This window comes from Rhipicephalus microplus, chromosome 3 (assembly GCF_043290135.1).
Source record: "Rhipicephalus microplus isolate Deutch F79 chromosome 3, USDA_Rmic, whole genome shotgun sequence".
NCBI classification, from domain to species: domain Eukaryota; kingdom Metazoa; phylum Arthropoda; class Arachnida; order Ixodida; family Ixodidae; genus Rhipicephalus; species Rhipicephalus microplus.
This window is the reverse complement of record NC_134702.1, coordinates 57,731,651-57,753,587: the sequence shown is the minus strand read 5'-3', so window position 1 is coordinate 57,753,587 and position 21,937 is coordinate 57,731,651. Positions and strand designations below refer to the sequence as shown.

The following is a 21,937-nucleotide window of genomic DNA, read 5'->3' as shown; positions in this document are numbered from 1 at the left end:
GTATAGCACTGCAACACTTGCAACTTGGACCAGATATGAGAAATCGTTCGTTTTACTGGCAATTTCGTTGTGCGGGAGTTCACAGCGGAAGCGACCGACGGTCATGGTATTCGCAACCGGGCCATCGATGTACGTACAGAGGCACTCAATGTCAGTTGCAACACGGCCGCCGTGGTTGAAGGGGCCCTGAGTATATACTGTAACATGGGCAAACGCGAAATTGATTTTCGAAACACCAGCAGTCGAAAGAGTGCCTATGTTATCTGTTACATATATTCAGGCCTGGTAGGCAGCGTTCGACGTAGTCGTAGCACACCCTCTATCGTGGTAGATGACAACAGGAATTCAATCAAACGTTGTTTAATCTATAATAGAGACGTTACAATAATCGGATTACACTTTTGCTTGAGTTACATATTTTGGTTACATAGTTCGATTACATGGTCCTAGCCGTAAAATGCAGTGGCATGCGACCAGCCGCTGCACTCAGCTTAGATCAACTGAAGATGTTCTTGCCACACCCTGGTGACGTAGCTGCCCAGTGTTGCGAGATGATGCTCTGTGTTGTGCCGGATGAGGGCGAAAGGCACGGTTTCGTTTTGCATAAGCAGCACAACCTATGATATCATATGTAGGCGCCATCATTCAGTTTTGGCTCCGGTTTGACCACGGTTAGCGTGTTGCAGTTCATGCTGGGCGCGACTGTACATATCCGTCATCAGTCGTTCATATCAAGAAAGTGCGTATGACATAACGTTGGTTTTAGACGACTGAACTTCCCATCGGTGTATCCTTAAGCGAAAGCACTGTGCCGTATTTGTCGTGGTTTTAATCGCAACCTGCTACCAGCTGTGCAACGATATACGTAATGCAGTGAAAGGAGTCAACAAGAGTGCTTCACTGTTCCTTATCTGTGTTGGTCGTTTGGTAATGAGGAGGGTCGCGGCCTCTACTGTAGGCCTTAGGGCACGCGGGCCGACAGTGCTGCTCTGTTTAGGCCTGCACAAGCAACTCTGGGTGATCCAGCAGGCCGAGAAAGCTGCTGGGCGACACGGTCCCTCCGTTATTTCGTGGGAACCCAGCCCAGCAATCTTCCGAAAATTAATAAAGTTTACCTCTCTATCTGTGTCCACGTGGCAAGTAGAGCCTCAAAATCTGGGGCCTGATTCATGAGGCTTCATTTTCGGAAACGCATTTCCTCAACGCTCAGCCGGCCGGTCTCACTTATTATATGTCCCGCATCACGATCCGCTGAATTATTCTCTCAAGAATCTTGTTAGCATAGCATGTTTTTTTTTGTGTTTTGTTTTTGCTGCTGTTGTTGTGAATACGAGCACAGGACCAGAAATGTTGCCCAGTTTTCTCTATCTCAATGTTAATCAGTCACTTAGCAAATAACTAATAAGTTAATTAATAATAATAAGCAAATAACAACAGTGTAGCGTGCATATCTGTGTATAAGAGGCGAAACATTGTTGCGCACTGTCACTCGTCTCTCAATGAACAATAATATTCGGGGTATTGTGTTTCATAACCACAAAATGATCATGAGAGACGCCGTAGTGGAGGGCTCCGGAAATGTGGACCATCTGGTGTTGTTTAACGTTCACCGACATCTCAAAGAACACGGGTCTCTGGTATTTCGCCTTCGTCGAAATGTGACAACCAAGCCCCGGCCTTCGGGACAACCGCCGGCAATTTCAGCTTTCCTAGTATCCGCTTCCTACAGTTTTACATGAACGCAGATCATTGGCACGCGAAATGTCTTAAGTTTCTCGCTTCCGTATATAGTGAGCGGTGACGGCGTTGCTATACCCTAACGGTTGACGGAGATAGTCTCTGAAAACCGTCTTACCTGTACCTTCCTTGACCCCAGCTCAACCAAGTTACATACTGTTTAGCAAAATATATTTTCCCTAAAACAATGACGTTCAGCGACACCTATGAGTCTTTTAGACGAATTCCTAAGGGGGAATAAGAAGCAATTTTTGCAGATTTTTTTTTGTTTTTGTTTTAACCGACCACCCGTCAACACCAGCTGAATCCACGGGCCTTCACGTTAGTGGCAGCAAGTCAATTCTCCATTTCTATTTTTATTTATTTATTTATTTATTTATTTATTTATTTATTTATTTATTTATTCATTTATTTATTTATTTATTTATTTCGCTCACCTCTATTCCATTTACATTTACAACTGGTACCCTTTAGAGCAGCTCATGCATCGAAAGGAACGCCAAGTTTACCACTTCTCGGTTTTTCTTTCACTTGAGCGAGTCCAAATCGCCCAACTTCGTGCAGATTTCCTTTTACGACCGAACGGATGCTATAGGCAATCAGGCTCCGTGGTATATAGACGCGAAAGTTTCACCAGTATATCAGAACTGGCGTTGTAAACAAACTTTTAAGAAAAGCGACGCCTATGCCTTAGGCGTTCGCTCACGTACACGAGGCATGTGGTTATTGGCGCCTCGGCTTTCAATGCAGGAGCAGTATAATAAAGCGCCGCCAAGACGGCGCCGAGACGATCAGTGTGTCTCGGCGTAATGAAGTGGTCACTTGTCGACGCTGGCGGGCAAGAAAGTGAGTTCGCGCCTGTCCGCGACCCGGCTGAGTCAAATTACGAGCCTGCCGTTCCGTTTTCTCGAATCACCCTGCAGCATCGGCTTCCGTTCACGCCTTTCATCGACGAAGACGAGATGCGTAAAAAGAAAAAAAGAAAAGGAAAACCAGAAGACGAGAAGGAAGTGTGAGAAGAGTTGTCTGTTGGCGAAAAGCTGCCTAAGCGTTATCATGATGGAGAAACGACAGCCAGCGTGTTTTACAATCGCAGCCTGCCTGAAAGGGCACGCTACTTCCTCCCCATTATCTTCAGAGAAATCTCCAAAACAAGGTCGCTGGTTCCTAGACAGAAAGAGGGGGTGGGTCGAGCTGTCTGCTTTCTTTCTTCCTAACTCGATCAAGAAGGAAGGCCTCTATACACGGCTTATCGTGAAGTGTCTTGATGTAATTTCAGCTGACACTTGGGGTGACGAAAGAACATCGCTGCTGACGCCTTCCCTTCATTCGGTGCACTGTGAGCTATAATGGATCGCCGCCTCACTGCAGAGGACAGCTGGGGGACCTGCAGAAAAGTACAAGACAGACCCGGTTAGCCTTATCACAACGCAATGCATGCCTGCTATTTGTAAAAATTACTGGTTTGTATGACAGGTCTTTTAGGCTAAACTTGAGTGAGTGAGTGAGTGAGTGAGTGAGTGAGTGAGTGAGTGAGTGAGTGAGTGAGTGAGTGAGTGAGTGAGTGAGTGAGTGGCATGTCCACCAGTCACTGTACAGCAATGATGAATTACGCCCTTTCTGAAATAAATGAGCAAGTCTTTCATTATTACCTTATATTCGATTTTATCTCTTCCGAGCAGATGGCCCCGGTCACATGATTTTGGACTGTCCTGCATTCGTTATTTAGTAAGCACCACTCATCCAAAAATACGGACCCAAGTGCACTGCTCTCGATGATTTCCTGTTCCCAGGAGGGTTTGCTGCTCGGTATGACCAGACCCCTATAGTTCTCTCAAATTTCTTAAACAAAACCAATTTTGCCTCAAGCGCATCTATAAACACTTTTCTTTACATCGTGTTACTTTCTTTCTTCCCCCCTATCTTCCTTTCCTCTATGCTCTATCTTTGCCGAAGGAGCAAGCAAGCTTGTCAGCCTGTTCCCTCCTTATTTCCTCAGTGTCTGTGTTTTTATGTTTTTGTGTGTCTTTGCTGAATAATAATTGTTTTAAGGGTGACGGGCTGAAAAGTGGATAAAGTGTGAGAAACACAGTAAAGGACATGAGCGAGATTATGATCATAACGAAAGTAATAAATGTAGAGGAAATCTGTTCACCATGTCTGGCCGTTCATAAAAATGTAATGTATACCCATTTGATTACCGCTCTTTCGTAACTATAAAGGATGTTTACCCGCGCCCACAGAGCCTATTCCACCTTCTACACTGCTAGTGCACTCATCATGTGGTTGAAGCGTTTTCTGTGCCTACTTACACTCCCTTATGTTTTCCAATTGATTTTTTCCCCTTTTTGGATCAATTATACGCGAGCGATTACCCAAATTGACGGAACAGAGGAACATCCTAAGAACCCGCACAACAGCCATCATCCCCACTCCCAGCTTAGTTGCCACTAACACGGGCAATATTTATCTATCGTGTTATACTAAGTCACCCCTGCGAACATCAAAGAGGAAAAAAATGCCATTAGGGTGCATTGCGTGTAATGGTGATTCGTAGTCTAGATAACAACCTCACGCCTCTGCCCGGCGTGCGCGCTTTATTTCGCTGGCAGATAAACAGGTAACGTCCGTGACCACACACATACACACAAACAAACACACGCACGAACACACGCAACTTCTGCTATTCATTTCGTTTGATTTGTTTTTGCTGCAGTTTATTTCGCTGCTGTCCGATCTCCATTAGTATGCGGCCAGTACACTCCGCGACCCTTTTCCTAGCTTGTTGCTGGACGACGTCGGGAACGTTCGGTAAACAGGCTTGAGGGCAGTTTTTCCCTTATTTATTTATTTGCTTCTTTATTTATGCTGTCGTTTCGAGGCAGGTAGTCCATGAGCAGTCTTGCGTGTCGTGTCTGATTACTGTCACGAACTGCGGCGCTGAGTATGATATATGTGGCGCGCAAGGCCGCATAAGTACGCCATGAGCAGCGTGTACACACACGAGACCACGCCGAAGTGGCTTTCCAGCTTAGATGGGAAAGAGGAAAGCGTTGCTTGAAATTCACGAGAAAGTTATAGCGTTTTATTGTTTTTCGTTTTATCATTTTGTGGGTTTTATATACGTGCATTTTTTTCATGGTAAATTCAGAAACGCAAATTAAACGTTCTTGAGGCCTCTTTGAGGGATGGAAGAGAGACTAATATATAACGTTGATCAATGCGGATGGTTGACATGCAACGATCTTCAGGGAGAGCAACGAGGGAGGGGAAAGAGAGAGAAAGTTAAAGAAAAGGCTGTGAGGTTAACCAGAAAGCATCTTCACGTTCCTAAATAAAAAAAAAACTGCACGCACATCACTTGATCGTGAGACAATAGTTAGCAAACCACACGCTTTTAGTCCAAAGTCTAGCGTCAGAGAGAGGGAGAGAGAGAACATTTATTGTGTAAAGCTTGTGAGTGAAGGTGGGAGGGTCCCTTATTCCAGGAACCCTCTGGCCTGGACCAACCGCCGAGCTCGAGCGACGAGTTGACAGTAGTCGACCACGTTCGGCTGGGAAATCGCAGCCTCCCACGCTTCACTTGGCAGGTTTGTGCCCGCATCTGTTGCCGCTGATTATAGCTTTGGTGCGCTTATTTTACACTGCAGAAGGAGGTGCGCCAGAGTGTCTGCCACATTGCTGTGAGAGCAGATGTAGCAAAGCAACGTTGACCTCATACAGTGCCGTGGGTGAAGGTGTTGCTTTAAAGGCATCTGCATGCATTCCTCTCTTTCGAGTTTCGGGTGTGCCGGAAGGTATAATATGCGTTTAAGCCGACAATGTTGCAGTAATGCATGATACGATAGCGGCACGGATTTTCTTGCATCTGCTTGTGTTGCTGAGTGGGAGGTGCCTCGGATATCAAGCGGGGATGCTCGGTTGACGCATTACCGGGCCGCGGTGTGTGTCGCTTGATTTCTCTCAAGATTTTCGTTACCCATAACCCCAAGGATACATACATAGGAGATAGGAGTGTCCATACGTTTAGTACCTTAATACCTTATCCATCCTTTGTCATTAATCCTCGCTAGAGATTTTTTTTGCTGCGACAATGTTCTTTTCTGAACTGACACAATTTTTACAAAGTTACACAACACTTTGCAAAACATTTAAAAAAAGAATCACATGAAATCCCAAAGTGATTATTTTGACGCAAGCGCCAATTTATGTGCGCTGACACTTTCCCCTCTGCGGCAGGCTAAAAGAGAAAACGTACGTGCCCGCAGGTACGAACGAGAAGTGCTTGCCTCCGAAATCCGCGTCCCATATCTATAGCGCTGCCGCAAGGATGACGTAAAAGCCGGCAAAACAGCTTGTTTTTTTTTTTTAAGGTCAATTTCGTTACTAGAGAACGTCGTCTGCGTTACCGAGTAAAAGAACGTTTTGCTTCATGAACCGCAACATTATCTGTCCACCTATAATAATGTCACCCACCGAAAGGGCCCTCAGGACCTAAAAGCGAACTGCGCCTCTTAGCTTTGAAACCGTTAAAGGGAGATAAATCAACCCTGTTGAAGAGAAAAGAGAAAAGAAAGTTCACCCAAAAAGAAAAAGAGGAAACGTAAGGTAAGGAAAAAACATCCCCGCAAGCAGCCGTAGTTCTATTTGCACGAAACGTCACACTTCCTTTTTTTCTTGTTTTTTTTTCTTTTCCTTTTGAGCTTCTTCGAGGTTCATATTTCATTCCCTCAACAACCGAAGACGACACGCACAAAAACTAAACTCCATAAAAGGAGTGAAACGGCGAGTAAGAGAGTACGCGCGAGAAGATGGAGAAGGAGAGGGAAAATGCGAGCGAGAGTTGTAGTAAAAAAGCAGGGACTTTCCTAACGTCATCGCGAGTTACCGCTTCATGTAAAGCCGATCGTCGTTCGACGAGCCATTCTCGGAGGAGCTGAATGGGGGGGGGGGGGGGGGACATCTTTTTCTCGCGACGAAGCAAATGCCGCGCTTACATTCAACTATTTCCTTATTCTCGACGTTGCTTGTGTATGCAATATACTCACGTTGTTGATTCCAAGGTTTGCCCGATCTTTCTTCACGCTTTGTTTTTCTTTTGTTCCTCTTTTTTTTTACCGTGCAGCGAAGTCCCAGTTTTCTTTTGTACTACAAAGGGATAAGTTTATTCCGTCGCCGCCATTTCCGCATTCCTCCTTTGTTTCTAGGCGAGAAAAAAAGAATAAATAAAAGTCGTTTCCCAGCTTTCTCATGTCTTTCGCACACATCTGTTGTTCTTGCCGCTCGATTATGGCTGCCCCTTTCGGTATCGCCGTTCCACTCGAGCAAAGACGTTGCGTGTCTGTGAATCTTCTTTTTCCCGCACGATCAGCAACTGCACTTCTTTTGCTTTCTTTTATTCATTCATTCGTTATTTCTTCATTTCTTTCTTTCTTTATTCATCTCGCAATCGTAGTTCGTTCTCTTTTTCTTCCCTTTTTTTTGTGGTCTTTTTTTTATTTCTCAGTGAACGGAAGCAAGTGACCTGGCATTTCTTCGTCACGGTGCGCGGCTTTACCTCCCCTCCTTTCAAGTCCAATCCCATTGTCATGCAAAACACTCCACGCGTTTTGACAGCACTCGCTTCGCCTGGGAATGTTCACGCGTTTGAAGAAAGAAAAAAAAATAATGGAGAGAAGGAGAGAGTACGCAATAAACAAGCGGAGCAACGAGAAATGGGTATAGAAGAACAAGAAAACGAGGACGGAACGAAGGAATTATATGTACGGGAGTCAGGAAATTTGAGAGGATGGAAAGATAAGACGTTGCGGGGCGAACAATGAAGATCTTTGTGTTTGCGGAGCTCGAATGCAGAGAAGCGCCCCAGTCAAAGCAGCAGAAAACATTCATGAGGACGCCGGTGAGTGAAAGCTATTTCCACGTTCGTCTCCCTCCCCCTTTCCCCTTTCCCATTCTTTGCATCACCTCCCAAAGCGCCCTTTCGACCGCGCTTCTTGTATACAAGCGCGTTCATTGTTTTCGTCCTTTTTTTTTCTTTTTTTATCACTTTCACACGCTCGTCTCGGCTGTCTTGACGCGCCCGCAGATTTGCCCTGTCCGCGGCGATTCATTCTGTTACGCTATTGCAAAGCGTAACAACAACATCGCTAATTAACTGCCGCGTGTTTACTTCAATCGAGTTTTCCTTTGTCCTCTTTTTTTTTTTCTATTTTCCTGCGTGTTTCGCGAGGAACGCCAGAGCGAAGCCCGGCCGTTTCTCCCTCTATCAACAGCAGCGTCTTCGCGCGCCGATTCGCTTGAGCGCCGCTCCCGAAATTGAAGTGGAGCCTCTCTGCGAAACGAGAAAGAAGGTCCCCCTCCCCTCCCCATCACCCACCATTCGCTCCATTTCGCATAATGCGCCCCACTCGCTTCTTGCTGCTTGCCTTTCTCGGCACTAGCCGAGCGCGCCGCCGAGCCGGCTATAGAATGCCGGACCAGGCAGGCCGCGGAACTTTGTTCGTCCGTTAAGTTTTTTTGCTTCGGCATACTATATGCGCGCGCTTCGGCTGCTGCGCGTTTTTATGCTCTCGGGAGTTCAGCTCGGTCGGCCGTTCAGTGCCTGCTCTTGGTCCACCACAGAGCCGCCAATACGGTGCAGCGTGGAAGAAGCTCTTTAACCGAGGACGAAAGCTTTCGCACGCGATGCGTTTCCTGCCGCCGCTGTCCTGTGCAGTGTGTGGCTCAGCCGCAACATCAAGGTTGGTCGTCGTCGCTTCGGTTACCGAGCCGGGCAGTCACGCAGCTTTTCTAGGGATTTCATCTTTATCAAAGAGTGAGTGAGTGAATGGTGGGAGTGAGCGTAGTGAGTGCAGGGAGTGAGTACTCGAGCGGAGTGAGTGCAGTGAGTGGGTGGGTGGAGTGATTGTATAAGTGGAGTGAGTGGGTGAGTGAGTGATGGGAGTGATCGTAGTGAGTGCAGGGAGTGAGTGCTCGAGCAAAGTGAGTACAGTGAGTGGGTGAGTGGTGAATGGCCATACGAAACCGATCTCCATGCCAAGGTAATAAATTTCCTTTTTTTTTTCAGAACAAACCCGTATGTTCTGTGTGTACTTCGGGTCAGTTTTGTGAAACAAAGAACTCTCGGCCTTTTCTTCAATTCTCCATTTTCACCTTATCCATGAAATCGTGAAAACCAAATATTTCGATTATTTCATTGTTGTGCCAGGAGGCGTTTGTGGTGTCTTGAGTCACGGCTTCTTTCTACAGCCCGTATTCGCACTCCATGTCATTAAATATAAATACTTACCATACACCACAGATCTCTGTTATTCTAACACCCGGTGGCACAGGGAATCGAAACCCCGCTCATCCCACATTGGAGAGGAAACATTCAACCATTTTATACTAACAGCTCCGTCGTGCATTTTATATTGCAATAAGTCAATCAATTCCTTGACCAGTACATAATTTCATATGATTCGGATGCAATGCGCGATAGTGAACTACCGATGAAGGAACTGTCCCCACTAGCAAAAGTAAGACATGGCGTACCATAGGGTAGCATACTCGCCTACTTTTGTTTATTAATTTTATAAATGATATCACAAGGATAAACACATCAATAGAGTATGTTATTTATGCAGATGATACGAGTTTTTTGTTTCTGTAATGAACATTGACAATATCATATCATTGGCAAATGTTACATTAGTCAGCTTTACACTTGGACACTAAAAAACTCCTTGCATATTAACTGTTTTAAAATTAAAGCTTTTATCTTCAGAGCGAAATCTACACCACGTCCAACACTTAATTCGTTGTACTAAAATAACGTGAAAATAACATTCTTTCCCTCTGCAAAGACACTAGAAGTTGTGTTTCACGAACATATGTATTATAAGCATCACACCGATTACATAAGGAATAAAATTTCTAGAGCAGTGGGAATTCTTATAAAACGTCAGCGCATATTACCAGAACTGCAAAAAACTTCTGATATATCATGCCCTATTTACTGCCCTCATACGCTGTTGTCGTTTACTTTGGAGAAAGGGGACAAAAAATCGTTACATAACTTGATAATATCACAAAAAACGCAATACGTGCCATCTCAAATATTTCTCACAATGCGCATTCGTGTGATTCTTTCACAAGATTGAAGATATTAAAAATTAATTTCTCTATGAATACTGTCTCTTAACAACATTCAGATCAGAACTAATCCGTAAAAGCCACTACATACATACACTTGCCACTTTAATTGTAGATCCTTCCACACGTTCAACGAGACACTCTGCAAACTGGTACACTCCGCGGCCTCATACAAACTATGGGTTACAGCTACACAATAACTGGTCACAGCTACTACAATTTTCCCTACCCACTGTACTAAATAAGTTCAAATTAACCAGCGATACTTTACGTGTAGTGCCTAAAAATTCTATTTCCAGTTTGGTTTGAATAAATGTTTTACTTTTTAATAAAAATGTTTCTTGGGTGTTTTTAGTGATTTTTGCAGTGCGAGTTGAAATGGGTTACCTTAAGTAAACCTCTCTCTGTACCGCACGTTGCTGCCATTGTGTCGGGGCGGCGAGGCTTGTCAAGCTGCAGATATTGCAGCTCTCACCCTGCTATCCTCACTATGTATGATACATTTCCTCTTTCCCATTCGACCTTTGTTCAAACTGTATATATTATTATGTATCGAGTATGGTGAAATAAACCAAATCTCAAATCTCGATATCAAATTTAATACCCTGCGGTTCTTTAACGAGCGCAAGAAATACGAGTGTGTTCTTCGCCCTTTTTTTCCGTTTCTTTTTTTTTTCGTTTCATTCTCATCAAACTGAGCCTTGGCAGGTGCAACATCACAACCACTAAATCGCCATCGGGAGCCGTGATGAAACGAGAGATAACAAAAGAATGTCAAATGAAGCTCCGAAACAACTCTGCTTTGCAGGTTTCCATTGTTCTGGCTCAACCAATTTATACAGCAGACGAACAGAGACCGGGTAAAGTGGAAGAGCAAGTAGGAAAGAACGGAGGCTAACGAAAAAAAACTCTCCTCGGTTGCCTTTCACAAGGGTATAAAGAAAAAAAAAAGAAGAACCGGTAAGAATGGTATTGAATGTCGACATGAGCACACATCGCGGAAATAAGCATTGTCACAAAACGCTCACCAAAGTTTTCTAGGGTATGCATTTGTTCTTTCTGTAACAGCTGCTTGTCGAACCAAACTAGCCGCATCAGATCTCTTGCTCAAACGAGTTCGAGTGCGGTTCACGCTACGCTGCACGCATTTTCTGGCCCAGAAAGTTATCCGTGGGAATCTGGCTCCCGCTTCTTTATTCCCCTCTTCTCTGGCTTGCGTTCTTTTTGTTCTGTTCAGTCTCGGCGGCGTCGACCGGGTAATGAGATCATTCGTATTCGACTCCGGAGAAGGCACAGGCAGACCCGCTCTTTTTTTTTTTTTTTTTTTTTTCCCCACAGCCGGTCGCTCGGCTTCTCTGAGCCGCATCCATCGAAAGAGGAATTGGTCGGGGTAAGCAGGGGGCGCGCTTCGAGCAAAGCATGCGTATGGTGTTCTGCGATGAAACGTCTGTAACGCCGCGCAGCCTCCTTCCCTCCCTATCCGATGAGCCGGGAAAATGAACGGGCAGTTCTCGGGAGCTAGATTGGCGGCGTTTGCAACGTAGAAAAAATAAAAGCAAAAGTGGAAGAGGCTGCGGCTTAGGATTGTATCATAGCTACTCAACTATAAGCCCGAGTAGGAAGCGATTGGGTGCCCCCCCTTTTTCCGGTAATGAATTGTTGATAACTCTGCAAGTAGCGGCAGTGCATTTGGAAGCCAACTTTTCTTCTTTAGAGGCCAAGCTGTCTTTTAGCCCCGTCGTTATGGTCTAGTGGCTAAGGTACTCGGTTGCTGACCTGCACGTCGCGGGATCGAATCCCGGCTGCGGCGACTGCATTTCCGATAGAGGCGAAAATGCTGTAGGACCATGTGCTCAGATTTGGCAGCACGCTAAAGAACCTCGTCTCTCATAATCATGTGGTGGTTTTGGGACGTTAAATCCGACATATCAATCAATCAATCAATCAATCAATCAATCGGCGGCGAAGCTGTCTTTATGCTACCCTGTATCGGCGTGGACGCAGTATTAGTATAGTAGTAGTTGCAGTAGTTGTTGTAGTAGTAGTGATAGTGGTACTAGTAGCAGTAGCAGTATTATTAGTAGCGTAGTAGTAGTTCACGCAGGTCACAAGACCAAAGAGTGAAAAAGTAAAGTACAACGAAATTATGATGACGCCCTTCGAGATGATTATAATGATGATGATGACAACGACGACAATGGTCATGATGATGATGATCATGATGATGATGATATGCGTGCTCTCTCGCGCACTTGCAGCTTAGCTGTCCGGAGGTTTTCATGGCATTGAGTTGTCTGTCTCTCTCTCTCTCTCTCTCTCTCTCTCTCTCTCTGTGTGTGTGTGTGTGTGTGTGTGAGAGAGAGAGATAGAGATAGAGGGAAAGAGGTTTGATGAGTCTCTCGTGAGACAAATTATTAAATACAGAAGAACGCTCGTACGACATGTTGTTTAATAATGTTTCAGCCAGCCTTCGTGAAAATTAATGGTTCATTCTACGAAGGCAGGCCCGCAAAGGGAAACGGTATTAAACCACGTTTCGTACTATAATATCAATCTTCCACTGTTTCGGGGCAAGGAAAGTGACTTGGCGAGTCGTGACGCTCATTTCGGCGTTGCCGAGGAGCGACGGAAATTCGAAACGGTTCGCCGAAGCGATTAAAAAGGCAAGCACGGAAGCGGTGGGAGTGGCAGTAGTCGGGTGAGGGAGGAAAGGGAATGCTTCGTCGTATAAGGAGACAGGCAGGACCGGCTTCTACCGGACTATATAGAACGGTGATGGCCGCAGGCCACGTTAGCTTGCTTTCTCGTGCATACACGGTATATGCACCGTGGGCTTTCATATACGGGCAGCACTAGAATGCATCACTGCGCGAGAAAGTACACTGAAGTTACTTTCGGGTACTTATGAAAAGCCTTGAAACTATGGAGAGCTACTCGACGAACGCAACGCTGACCATATATTAAACTGTAGACGTAGAAACGCTATAAAGCTTTCGGTTAGATGAGTTCCAAATTTTTCGCGTTACTTATATGATCCCATGGTCTCAACTTTCAGACGCTCGCAAGGACTCCACGTCTGTCGCGATTCTGAGTCGACAGTCTTGCTGCACGATGATATTTCTGTTTTGCTTCTTTATAGTTCCCTGCAAAAGTTCAAGTCCGAGATGCGGCTCAGCAGTGTAAACATTGGTGGTCAACTGAATTGAGTTCGTTTGCTTAATGAGATCAGCATTTCGATTAAATTTAAAATCAATTACTTCCGTGCGATTGCGCAACCAGAAAAATAAAGAAAAACGCGGGCAACACAGAAGAAGGCAGACTCAGTGCAAATCGTCAACTACATTTGCTGTGCCCCTTAACCTGTTTATACATTGAAGCAGAATCATTGCGCATGGGCGTACGTAGAATAAACATAAGGCATACGATTGAAAGGATGCCGCCGCCAAGAAAATGCCGATCAGGGCCGCCAGGGAAGTATGAGCAACGTGCTTATCCACCAATTTCGCAATCGCCTCATCCTGAGGGAATCAACTTCATAACATGTCTACCTGGACTCAAGTTTCGTTCAATGGCTTGACATTGCACTTTCTTTCATTTACATTATTTGGCTTTGAGTTTTCAACGACCGTTACTTTCAGCCCCCCTTTACAGTCATCCCACTTAACTGTAACCTAAGTTCGAAAATGTGAAGAAGCAACCGAATTCATGCTGCTGACTATTGCATGGAATATCTCAGAATACTTTGAGCGTTCCGCCTAATTACACAGCTAAATATGCTTAAATAACTAATCTTTGAAGCAATGAAACTGGACATAATGTGAGTGAAAAAGTGATACATTACTTTACAAAACGATCGATTAAACAGGTTGTAACTTTCCACTTCGCGGTTATATGACGCCCGTGAAGTGAAAAAAGAAAAAGGTACAATGCGACATGCTCACATGCACGCTTGTGCGCACAATAATTCCGGCGCTCGCTAAACTTCAGCGTACACATGATGATCAAGTGGTCGAAAAATCGCCCTTTTTGGTCAATAGAATTCGAACCCCAAACTTTTGAATTACGCCTGCGATGCTCTACCATTTTAGCTCTGACGAATGGCGCTTCCTCGGCCATATTTTTGTGGGGTATTAAAAAAACAAAGTGATCGAGGGAGCACCCTTCGTCGTAGTTGAAATGGTAGAGAATCGCACGTGTATTTAAAAGGTTGGAGGTCCGAATCCTAATCACCATGAAAGGGAATTTTTAGGCCACTTTAATTAATTTTAATTCGAGCTAGAATCATTGTACTGCAGTTAAGAAACCACAAGTATTGTCTTTTGACCAATCCTTACCTTACTTGACTGTCGATTTCACTAGCTGTGCATGATGTAAAAAAAAAAAGAAGCCTCGTCCTCCCTTGGACAGTTCGCCTTCTTTTGTACTTCTAAAGGTATACATATATGCAGTACCTCGAAGGTGCGCAGGAGAATGGCATCCCTCATCTTCCCTGTCAGAAATCGTTCATGCGATAATGTGGCGACAAAACGATGCATGACGTGATGGCGCTGTACTGGGCTAACCGAAACGCAAGTGCGTTGCCGAAACGCAAGGCATTACTGCAATGCAGGAAAAGCAACAAATAAGAGTAGATTCGGGGTGCATTTATGCGTAATCAGCTTTACCGGGATATGATGAAACGAAAAAAAAAAAAAGCAGTCGCCAAACAGCAAGTACAGGATTGATACATTGGCTGCGCACAAACGGCGCAAAATACTGCCACATGTTGTGATGCGAATGTCGGAGATTAACACTTGCGAGGTGGGAAGACGTGGCACACAGATCGTGACTTGCGAAACGAAACACGCGCGCGTATACCAACCAAGACAATCCAGCGGTTGCGGTGCTGCGTCGGTGTGACATGGGTCACGTTTTCGGTTCTCTGCCACTGAAGTTGCATTCGGATGATGAATCGTTGGATGTAGTATGGCAGCTCGGTAAAAGACAGTGAATGAGTGAAATGACAATAATGATTATCAACAAGAAAACTAATTAAGCATATACGTCATTGTGTTCTATATATGCGCAAAAGATATACAGAAATAATAACCGAGATATGAAAGGCGGAGGAGGTTAAGAGGCTGAGTTGTACATGGCTGGCAACCTGAAATAAGCGATGAGGTCTATAAGATGAGAAAAGTATGGAAAGCATGTCCACCCACTGTTAACTATTCATTTCAATTAGCCCAAATGATTACAACATATCATCTAAAATAAGACAACATACAGCCTGAAAAATAACAAAATGTGCAGCTGAGCGAGCAGTCCCTGATTCAAAATGGATTGATTTCTTCAGCCCCGTATGCGAGACGAAAGACCGATTCCATGCGGGCTTCTTTGTTTATGTCGTATTTTGCGCTCTCGATACCACTTCAGTGTGAACGAGCTGAACGAGGCTGTTTCCAGGCAAGGTCATCAGTATCCTGTGTTTTCCACCTCTACCGAGAAGTCCTGTTTTTATATGTAGCGGCGGGAGATACCAGACAAGACACAAATACCGTGCTCAAACAAGCGCGAGGCGAAATACGTGGAATACCGGAATGAACTTTTGTGCGCTATATTCCACGGTCACGCGGCTACCGGTCACGCGGCTACCGCGGCAACGTTTTACAACAGCTTTTAACAAAGTTAACGTCAAGAACAACTTCAAGCACAACGTGAACGACAGCCTAAGATGATGCAATAAATATTCAACCGATAAATCAACATTCTGAATGTTGTCAATCACACCAGTATCTTTAAGCCTATGAAGCCAGGAAGGCCTGGGCAAATTTCTTATCTCGTTCGAATTATGATTCGAACATAGGAAACGAAAAATGGGAAAATAAGACACTTTGATTTGATTGATTGATTTCTGGGGTTTAACGTCCCAAAACAACTATATGATTATGAGAGACGCCGTAGTGGAGGGCTCCGGAAATTGAGACCACCCGGGGTTCTTTAACGTGCACCCAAATCTGAGCACACGGGCCTACAACATTTCCACCTCCATCGGAAATGCAGCCGCCGCAGCCGGGATTTCAACCCGCGCCCTGCGGGTCAGCAGCCAAGTACCTTAGCCACTAGACCACTGCGGCGGGGCAAAAATAAGACACTTTGCTACAGCTGGAAGCAGCACCCACGTCTACCGCATCAAAAGGATAGCGTGTATTGCGGCTTTCCGACCTTCGCAACTGCGTATGAGTCCCGGTGGGTACCGGTGTGGTGAAGCGTGCGTCCATATCGACTATCGGCCGCCAGAAGCGATCGGAAATAGAAAGCAGCCACGTTGTACGCACTTCCAACACTCCTATCGCCTTCTTATCTGTCCTAAGTGGCTGCAGGAGGCCAATACGTACACAGAACATAGAATATTCCACCACCGGCTATATAAGTGCACCGGAGTGCCGAGCTGTCATCTCGAAGCAATCGCAAGGCATACTGAAGTGTGTTTGCTCTTTTGGGTGTACTTTATCGAAGAATACTGATGACGCCTATATGTTCTTGAGTGTGTCACTCCATGCATGCACTAGCCATTTCAGCTAAGATAACCTGCTACGTACTCTCGCTTTTCACGAGTGCTTTGCAGCGCTTCTTGCTGTTCAGTCGACGCCCTCGAATGTTGCCGCCATTTCTTTATGCACGTCTCTGGGTGTAACTGTTGTTTAATGACAGGACCATCAGTGTACATTCCTTTACTCGATGGCGTTCGTATGCCCGGAATCCGGAACAACTGAGAAAGAAAGAAAGAAAGAAAGAAAGAAAGAAAGAAAGAAAGAAAGAAAGAAAGAAAGAAAGAAAGAAAGAAAGAAAGAAAGAAAGAAAGAAAGAAAGAAAGAAAGAAAGAAAGAAAGAAAGAAAGAAAGAAGTGAAACACAGATCGATGGAGTATCGCCTGCATGCTCCTATAGATGGCGCCATGAGCCCTTCCGGATCCGCTTTGTTTCAACCACGTTCATAACCTCCCATCCGTCAATCGTCGAAGTATAGATCGATGAGGGAGTTTGTTGAAGCAAGGCCGTGTGTGGTAAAACAGCGCCACGTCTCTGAGCGTTAGCAAGTGTCGTAAAAGAGTAATGCGATACCGACACATGAGCACTGCGCAGGCCTTTGGACTTGGGAACTCGCACCGGAGAGCTATAGTTCACGATGGGTAACATGTTGCAAAGGAATCTATCCTTTTTTTTTTTCAGAAAGCACGCATCCACTCGCGAGACAGAATATAACCGTACACCGTGAAGAGACCAATGACATAACCCTGTGCGAAGGTCTTCGCAAACACAAAGCATGGCGAAGCACAATGACGCTTTGTTACTTTAATGCGTATAAAACAGTTTTATAGTTGACGATGGCACAATATTACGAGGCTCACATTTCCTTGAAATGTCAAACCAGTTTCTGTTTGAAGAAGCAGCGTCATTTGATTTTTTTTTTTTTTTTTTGCGTTGCTTGCAGTAAATACACGCTTACTCACGATGCTGCACCGTATACAGTCAGCAACGAAACTCCTTTTGATAAAATTTCTTTCAACGTAAAGGAAGCGGGTTCACTTCAACGGGATTTAGATCGAGCATACGTCAGGTGTACTCCACTATTTTCTCGGCAATGTTCGTTCTGCTTTGCTAGGCAATATGATTTCCCATCAACAACCAACGCACCAAAAAAAAAAAAAAAAACCCTTTTGGAGAGCTGCGGTTCACTAAGTTCATCAATGACCTTGTTTTTTTTTTCCTTCTTTGTTATATTGTTCTGGAGCACGGTTACCCATCGATGCAGCTCTCTTGAGGCGTTTACTGCCTCAAGTGTAAAGGTTACTGCGCTTAAGCCGTAATCGGCGCCCTTCCATCTGGTAAGCACGTTCGGTTAAGGGGCACGCTTAACTTAAGCGGCTTATCTACATAACTCACTATTAATACGTCCTCATTCTAGTTTTGGCTACCATAGTAGCGCTCATCGTTTAGACGCTAATATAATGAGCCGAAATTCATATTGTTGATCACAGATAGCTTGATCACATTTGGCATTTAACGCGCGTTATTTTTATGCCAGCTTAGCAGAAAGTGAAATAAGATGTACCGTTCTACATTGATTCAGTCGCACAGCGTTTTACCCACATTGGATTAACTAGTCTATCCACTTATCAGCGGCTAAAGACAGCGCCCGTCGAAAGAGGTTTCCGGCCAATGGTTGGGACTTAACGAGCGAGTAGGCACCCAGATATATAATGTAATAAATAATAAACAAATTGTGGAGCGTCGCGTTCAATGACGATGATCCGATTATGAGGGCCACTGTACCAGAGGGCTCCAAATTATTTAATATCTGACGTTTATTTTTTTTATCTTTAAACTGTACCTACATCTATGTAGAGAAACGCTTTGATATTTCACTTCCATCCAATTACGGCCACAGCAATTGGCTTTGAACTTAAGACCTCGAGCTCAGCGCATTACCAGAAGGCTACCACAGCGGCAGTATTGTGTATATACAATAGCTAACTGAGGTCACTCAATATGTATATATACAATATAGCCAACTGAAAGGCAACTATAGTTGCCTTTCAGTTGGCTTCATTCATCGTGCCCACGAGAACAGTCGAAGTAATTAACTGCGCACTTTAATTATTTATTTATTCATCTTGTAGCGAAGAGGAATGAATGGTACAGGAAACCTCTCCAGTGACATCTATAGGGGAGTCTCTACCGATACATCGTCTCTATACCGCGCGTTGCTCGAGGACGCCGCATGCTCTCAGGTTCCTCAAGCTGGGCCGTTAATCAAACTGGTCGACTCTCACGGAACCGCTCAATAAACGCCTTTACAATATATTTATTTATTGTCCAGACTATCGTACCCGACAACAAGACTTAAAAACAGAGTAAGCAAGGCGGGGCCATGAGCACCCTTTCCCATTCCTTATTGATAATAAAGGATTCGGCGAAACGAAAAAGAAGCAGTGCGAATGCAGTCGTACAGCTTCAGAGAGCTCTCGAATGGTAAGGACAATCAAAACATTAGTACCCCCGCAGTTGAGACTCCTGAGGTTACTATGGATTCCGGGACATTGTGGATTAAGATTAAATGAATTGGCCGATTCCTTAGCACGAGCCGCACTTGATGGCCCAGTTTTATCCATACTACCAGATGTTGAATATATTACAGCAATAAGATATCGAAAATCAGCAATCTCCACTGATACGATAGAAAAGGTAACTACATGGACCTAATATAACCACCTCAAGTGTCCATGGCGACCCCACTGGAGCCAGTCCAGAAAGCTCGAAGTTTTAATTACTAAATTCCAAAGTCGTGTCCCCCCCCCCCCCCCCCTAAACCTGTATCTACACAGAGCTGGTCAGACGATATCACCCCTCTGCGCTTTCTGCGGAGAAATGGAATTACTAGAACATTATTTTTTGTATTGTAGCCGATACGCTATACTTCGAAAAATGTTTCTAGTTATTCCATTTCTGAAGATAGGCGTTAGATTGACGGTGGAAACTGCACCAAAACTTAGTAAGCTTTGGTGCCCCAGTTTTGGGACATTGCCACAGGGATGCTTTCAATGCCGTTTGCGATTATATTCAGGCATACAAACGTATACCTTTGTGATCTTCAATCAAATAATTATTATTTATTACTCCCCCCCAAAAATTCTAATTGTCAAAGTGAAGTAAACGCAGCTGAGTGGTAATCACAACACCTGAAATCTCAAAATTTCTCAGCTTGACTTTTCTATTTTTTTGTCGTTTGCTCCCTTTTTATGTCCTTTTCCTTACATTAGTCATATTATAATACAAATTCATTACACATAGTTAAAATGATCACAAAAAACTGCCCTACGCTTTCTTGGCCAGTCTCCCTGAGTGGGTATGATTCATCAGTCCAGGGAAACAAACAAGCAGTCGTGACGTAATGCAGAGCAAATGTCTCGTACGTGTAGGCGTATGTATCATGTATGTTATCCAACTCAGGGAAAATTACGCCAATTAATTCGATAACCAATCAATACACAGGCAGGGTTTATTGAACGCTTTCTAACTGCTTCGCATGACTCTCTCTCTCTCTCTCTCTCTCTCTCTCTCTCTCTCTCTCGCTCTGATATCATCTATTGCATTCTTTCTTCTTTTCATGTTTTTTTTTTCGAAGCTGTCAAGGTGAGCGTACATTCCTCAAGCGCTAAAACATAAAGCAGCATCTCCTTTTAATATAGTGTTCTAACATTGAGGCGCAAGTCCTGCAACAGAAGTCACGTACAGATTCTTTATAGTGTGCACTTCTCCGCTACATCGCTATTCAGTCAGCAGCTTTTTTTTTTCAATGAAATCACTTTATTGCAGGCTTACATGGATGCTGCTTTGTTGGTGTTTGGCGGTATCAATACACTTGTTATCTCACTGCGACATTGTGTGTTCCACTTGGGCTACAAAGACGTGCAAAGCAGAACAATGCAATAAAGGAGGCAGTACAAAATCCGTGGTTTGTTTCTTTTTTGTTTTGTTTTGTTCACATATATTGGAAAAAAATAAAGAAACCGAACCATGTCAGGGAGGGAGAGGGGTTTGATCTACGTGTGTGCCTTGTCGGTCTAAACTTCGAAGCGAATTTCTATTCTTTCTTTTTTTTTCTCTCTCTCTCCCATTAATCCACTCCTCTCTGTGGTGGTAGGGGTAAGCGCGCACGTGTTACGTCACGGGAAAGCGAGGTTGCATAATGAAAGCGCACAATGGAATGCGTAAACGCCACGTCGGAGCTAGTCTTTGTATTAGATCTGTGCAGTAGGTTGAATGCCAGGACAAGAGTCAGCAGGTCGAAACAGCACTGACTTTAATCGTTTGGAACATTTTTGCAGTGCGCCTCTGCATTGCGCAACTCGACAATGCGATGCTGAGCTGCGTTGTGGGTTTACGGTAGAAGGTATAGCACACAACATTCTGCATTACGTACGTATTCTAATAACGGACAACACTGCCTCCAACAGCCGTGTTATCGGCGGGACGTTTGAAGAAGTTACGTGTCACTGTTACAGGCTGACTGCACCCAACCAAACGCTATACAGTGACAGCGCTGGTTCTTACTGAGGACAGATCATTGTCAAAAGAAAAAAAAATCGAACACAGATTTGATGATTATGCCGTTGCATCAGAGGATTGCGAATCCATTATCGTACTAATATACTTACTACAAACATTTATGAATATTGTGAGTAATATTAGGTACTGTTAGCTATCATCATTTGCTGTCACAATTGTGTGTGTGTGTGTGTGTGTGTGTGTGTGTGTGTGTGTGTGTGTGTGTGTGTGTGTGTGTGTGTGTGTGTGTGTGTGTGTGTGTGTGTGTGTGTGTGTGTTTGTGTGTGTTACCATGACCCAGTGTTACAACAGATATTTGTTATGTTAACCTCCTGCTTTTCCGTTATTTCAACGCCTGGTGTGGGTAACCAACCAGGCAAGTGCTTGGTTAACCTTCTGACCTTTTCTCTTGTTCTTCCTTTTCTTCGTCGCATGATTAGCTGGAAAATTTGAAGTTCAAGGCCAATCACTCATCTTTGTCGCTGTTGTGACTCCGGGTCCTGCCGGTCTCGTTTTCGGTAGCTGGCCCCGTCGCAGGATCCATCGTCCAACAATTCAGCGAGAAGAAGCGCCCGAACGAACAACAGAGATTTATTTACATGTGGAGAAGTGGTCAACTGACCCAAAGAGAGAAGAGTGCGTGGTTACAAAACGTCTTCGGCATTTTATAGTGCCACGTTGTTGACACTGGGCGCCTTGTCCACATCGTCAGCCAATACGGTGTCGCCGGCACCTCGGCCACGAGGAAGGGGAAAACACCTCTCACAACACAAGGAGTGGCACAACCCAACACGAGGTCCATATATGGTCCCGGCGCCCCAAAATGTTACCAAATATGGTCACGAACGCACAGCAGACCCCGTAGCTCTCCCGGCGAGGAGGAACCCGAATGGGGAGGTGGGGGTGGACGACACCGTCAGGTCAAGAACCGGTTCTCCCCCAAACTCTCCCTGCTTGGCTCCCCAGGGCCGGTCGTA

General features: G+C 44.7%; 1 long non-coding RNA gene across 1 annotated transcript in view; it reads right to left on the bottom strand.

The window, feature by feature from the left end:
• Positions 1-220: 220 nt before the first annotated feature.
• The window catches only part of LOC119160046 (uncharacterized), a 30,087-nt gene continuing 8,370 nt past the window's right edge, over positions 221-21,937 (bottom strand). Inside the window, exon 2 of the long non-coding RNA XR_012894256.1 lies at positions 221-3,124. This is a non-coding gene — a long non-coding RNA (uncharacterized LOC119160046). The remainder of the gene's footprint in view (positions 3,125-21,937) is intronic.